The sequence below is a fragment of the Apteryx rowi genome, unplaced genomic scaffold (assembly GCF_003343035.1).
Source record: "Apteryx rowi isolate R43461 unplaced genomic scaffold, aptRow1 scaffold_32, whole genome shotgun sequence".
NCBI classification, from domain to species: domain Eukaryota; kingdom Metazoa; phylum Chordata; class Aves; order Apterygiformes; family Apterygidae; genus Apteryx; species Apteryx rowi.
In genome coordinates, this window is record NW_020449641.1 from 2,646,673 (window position 1) to 2,651,491 (window position 4,819).

General features: G+C 46.7%; 1 protein-coding gene across 5 annotated transcripts in view; it reads left to right on the forward strand.

Annotated features, from left to right (window-relative positions):
* The first annotated feature begins 96 nt into the window (after positions 1 to 96).
* The window catches only part of LPP (LIM domain containing preferred translocation partner in lipoma), a 369,106-nt gene continuing 364,383 nt past the window's right edge, over positions 97 to 4,819 (forward strand). Inside the window, exon 1 of one of the 5 annotated variants that reach the window (XM_026070809.1) lies at positions 97 to 177. The gene's annotated coding sequence lies outside the window, so the exon portion shown is untranslated. Of the gene's footprint in view, positions 178 to 314; positions 419 to 2,322; positions 2,409 to 4,361; positions 4,399 to 4,819 lie in introns of those variants that run through there. The other 4 variants (XM_026070806.1, XM_026070811.1, XM_026070812.1 and 1 more) reach the window with 4 other exon arrangements.

Consider the following 4,819-nt stretch of genomic DNA (forward strand, 5'->3'; position numbering starts at 1 on the left):
GGCCGGGCCGCGCCGCGCTGCGCCGAGTGCGGCGCTCCCGCGCTGTGGCCCCGCGTGGCACCCTGCGTGGCGGGACCCCTCGGCCGCATAACAATAGCGAGTGCGGTAACAACAACAAGTTGAGTAAAGCCCTAGCACCCTTTTATACAGCAGGGGAGGCCCACCCTTCCCAAACAGGTAAGTACGTAAAAATTTCCCACACTCTTACGTCACCCAGGGCTTTTCTTTTTTTCTTTTTTTTCCTCCCCCCTCTCCTTTCAAACGTTACTCCTGCCATTGTTCGGGAGCAGTCTCCACGCCCCGGGGCTGTGCTAGGGAGCAGGCAGTGCTCCGGAGTAGGAGGCGCTGATGGAGAAAACTCACGCGTAATTGTGCTGGCTACACTGCACCTCGGGGTGCAGTTGGCCCCACTGGTGAAGTGAGTGTTGGATCCTTCTGCTTTTTTTGGGGATTTTTTGTTTGTTTGTTTCCATGCCCGTAAAAGCTGGCTTTTGGGTCCAGTTCTTCATTTTTTTGGGGTTGGGTTCCTGTGTGGTGTCTGTCCCTTATTAGGCCTTTAGCCTTTGCTTACACAAAAATTCAGGAGCTTGAGAGAACCATCAAGTTTGCTGTGTCGTTTCCTATGCATCCACAAGACCTTGGCCCCTATGAAGAAATACTTCTGACCTACATGGAATGTGAGGTCTCACCTGGAAGTCTTCAAAGCTGGGAGTTGCTCTAGATTAGAGAATTTCTCTGCTTTCTGACTCTTCTTTCCTGTGGTGTTTGTGCTCACATCTTCCAGGAATGATTTCTGGGCAAAATTTGAAAGAGAGCAGGGGGTTGCTGAAAGACTGGGACCTGGGTGATGTAACATGTAGTGACTGATCAAGTATTTACAGATATCTGTATATTAGGAGGGCAGGGGAATCCTTGGAAGCTGAGACTGCGACACACATCATTTCATTTGCAAATCGGCAACACAACTTCATTCACACTGGAAGATGTTGGATAGTGTCCTGTGCGAAGTGCATCTCTTGGCCCAACCCGCCGTATAGCAGAGATACAGCAGCGCGGTTTAGGGATGCAAGGGACTTTTTGATTTTCTATTCTACACCCTTGCAGTAGCAGGACTGGTCCAGACAAGGCTAGATAATACTCTAGAATTTGGGTTTTTCCTTGGTAAATACATCCGCACAAGGATAAAGTATTACTGTTGAAATTTTTTTCTTGGACTGTTGGCCTGCTCTGCCCCCCTACCCCCAACATGACATTTCATCCCATCACTCCTAATTTTATTAGCTCTGTTATTCCCCTTTTCAGTTGCTTAGCCTTTTTTAGCTGTTTTTTCCCTGGTGGGACCAGCTCCAGTGGGTGACCATGTGGGTGGTGGCCCTAGGGCACCTGACGCAGCGAGCTGTGACCCTGTGTGTCTAACCCTGCTTGGAGTTCGGTGACAAAATGGTGGTGCTGCTAGTGGGCCTTCAAGCCTGCTGTGTGCAGACTAAGCCATCCTCTAATTGTTGAGTGTTTCAAATGAAGTTTTCCTTTAATTGTTTTCTTCAGGGATTTTTTTTCCACTTTCCGCTGAGTCAGCTTGTATTGGCTTTTCTTGGGAAAAGCTACCAGATCAGGTGGGCACCTGATCCGGGATGGCAGCAGCACTAAATCCACGTTGGTAAAAGTGCTGGGAACTCTCCCTGCCTCCCAATGCCCTGCTGCTCCTCGTAGGCTCTCCTCCTGTCCCTGCTGCTTGAGCTGTCTGTCTGCTTGTGTTAGGTTCCTGGGGAATCTGTCTCCATAGCTTGTGGTGTTTCACTTCGTGGTGCTCCATACACCTTGGTGACACAACTGAGCGTAGTTTTCCAGGCCCTTTGGAGCACACGGGTGCTGAGGGTCACTGTAGGTCTTTCTGGGACCTCTTGGCTAGACAGAGGTGCCTGGTGGCAGGTAGCAGGTATGTGATGAGTTTGTTGGGCCTAGGCCACACTGTGGAAATGAACTCCTTGTGCTGGGTGCACTGGGAAGGTGCTCAAGTGATTTTGAGGTGCTCTGCCCTGAAGTCAGGCCCACTGTGTGTGCTTTGTTTGGAGCCCCTTGGCACGTGGGCAGTGCGTGTGTCTGGTATGACCTGCTATCCCATAGTCCAGACATCTCAGACAGAAATACGTGGCCCTTATATTCTGCCTGGATAAACTTCTGGGTGGAAAAGGAGGCCGTGTCCAGGGAGATGAGGCGTACAGTAGCCAAAATGGTATCTCGTTGATGCTTTTGTAGGTGCAGCCCTGAATTGCAGTGGATCACTATTGTTATAAACTACCATGTGCCTTGCTGTCTAGGTCTGTCAGAGTTGCTGCGCTCCAGATTTCTCCCCCGTCGCTGAACAGATGTGTCTTCAGCATGCGAATCTCGATTGCCAGTTATGATTGGTACTGACTGCCACCCTCGTAAGCTGTCTTGGCAGAAAAGCTAGAACTGAACTATGATAGAAACTTCAATTCCCATCTCACTGAGGAGAGATTTTTCCCTTCGGCATCAGGACAGGGATGCTGTGGAGTGTGCCTGGCTCTTCCAGCTCTGTATGTCCTGGCCCCTTTAGTTAGTCACTGCTCAGACTAACAGTTGTCCAGTGTTCGGGGATAAAAGTGTCAAGTGGGACACGTTCTTGTGAAGCTAGTGCTGTTGTATGGACACCTGCCTCTAGACCGGTGGGCCAGCAGTAGTTTTCAGATCCAATATCCTAACAGTCACAGTTAGGTATAAGAAATTCCGGTTTCCATGCAATTTAGCTGCCTTGTGTCACAAAGACTTGCAGAGCACATCAGATCTCAAAGCTGCATTTCTCTGAATCTCAGCTTTGACTGTGCTGTCCTTGTGAGAGGTAATGGGTTGCTGTCTTACTAGAATCAGGAGCCAGTCTGGTGTAATTCAAAATTTAAAGTAATTTAAGTGCAGATTCAGTCTTGCATCACTTGCCAAAGCTCTTGTTTCTGTAGATTATGAAGGGGCTGAAGTTCGGAGCTCGAATAGTGCTGCGTAATGCCTCAGAACTTTATCCCTGAGTTTCGCAAGGCACAAAATAGTGTTGGCTACAGTCTCAGTGGAGTTGAAGTGCTTTTAAATATAGTATGATCATCAGTATATATTTTTAATTACAATTTATAGTGCAAATAAGAGTATGGCAGGCCATGGTCAGAGCTGAGACACCTGTTACTTGATTTCAAGCCTGACTGTTGCCTTGTTTGTTGAAATTACTATTTGTGTTAACATGTGTAATGTCTGACTGTAAAACTTAAGTGACTGCCTTCTGCTTTGCGAAGTTTGCTGTTTTGAGGAAGGACAGTAAAAAAGACAGGGAGCAGGAAAACCTGAGGGATTTTGATCAATAGGTTGGGATTGCTCCTATACAAAGGACACACACGTTAGGGAAGGTGTCCCATAAGTAATGAATACTGTCGAAGGAGACTCTGTTCCTTTGTACTAATGCCTGTGAGATGTAGGAGCCACGATAAAAGTGGTTGATTCAAAACGAAGAGAAGTAAATGCTTTTCCATGTAACATGTGATTAAATGGTGGAATTTATCATGCAGAGCATTGCCAAGGACAAGAATGTAGCCAAGTTTGGAAAGAAGACAGGACAATGACATGAATGTCAGGTACATTCAAAGTTATACCAGTTTAATATTAGTGCCTCTTACAAATTTCATAAGCATCTCATTGTAAAGAGGAGAATGTTTCATGCGGGTTTCTCTAAGTATCTCTTGCTGACTGTAGCTGGAGAAAAGCAGTAGCTTCGGTGGATGACAAATTGTTTGCAATAAGACAGTTTCCGTGTGTCTGTGGAAACATATACCCTGAGGGTGACCACAGTAGTTTCTCTATTCGTTTGCCCATCATGGTTATGTGAACAATACATACTCAGTGGCGTTTCGTTCCTAGTCAAGCGTCTGAAAGCCTGACCCACACAGCTCTGCGTTTCTCCTAACGAGCTCTCCCTGCCCCGGCGCGGCACCCACGTGCTGCAGCGCCTTCGTTTGGCTGGCCTGCCCTGGGGCCACGCGAGGCTGGAGCTGGGTTTTGCCTCTGGGCTGCTAACTGGTCATCTCTGCTCTTGAACATGCAATTTGTGGCTGCCTGAGGTCTCACGTGACTCCAGCAGCCTTGTTAAACCCTTCAGGTGAGGGTGAGGTCAAATACTCATCCCTGTGGATGCATTAGGAGGTTTTAAAGGAGGTGACACAGTGATGACAAAGAAATATTCATGTGCTTTAGGTACACCTGTGCCTTTAAGGTACATTACTTTCTTGACACAGAGAAAGCTTCAAGAAAGCAATATGAATACAAATTCTTGTGTATGTGATCTGCCAGAAGCCTGGGATTCAGCATCTGTGCTTGTTTTATGCCTCTGTGAGCAAGAAGGTGAGAATATTACCTGTTTTTGGTCCTCCCTAGCCTGCTTTCTTACCCCACTAACTTCATTATCTCCCTTTGTTCTCACTCTCATAGCAAGGTAATTCTGCTAAAAGCTAGAGAGCTTACTGGAACTGTAGCCACATTTGAAAAGCAGGCAGGAGTGGGGGAGACAGAAACCATAGCTTATCTAAGGATGTGGGTTATCTGAGGGACGGATTTGCAAGGAACAATACCCTTAAAGAGTGTGGGTTACATGTATGAAAATGCAGGACTTTAAATAACTTTATGAACAATGGTTCCAGAGGAGGGATTGGAAGGAAAATGTTGCAATCAACTTTCACATGTAAATTGGGTCTCTGTAAAGGACAGTGTCAGTAAAATATGAAAAGCTCTGTGTTTTCCTTTTTTTTTTTTTTTTTTTAATGAT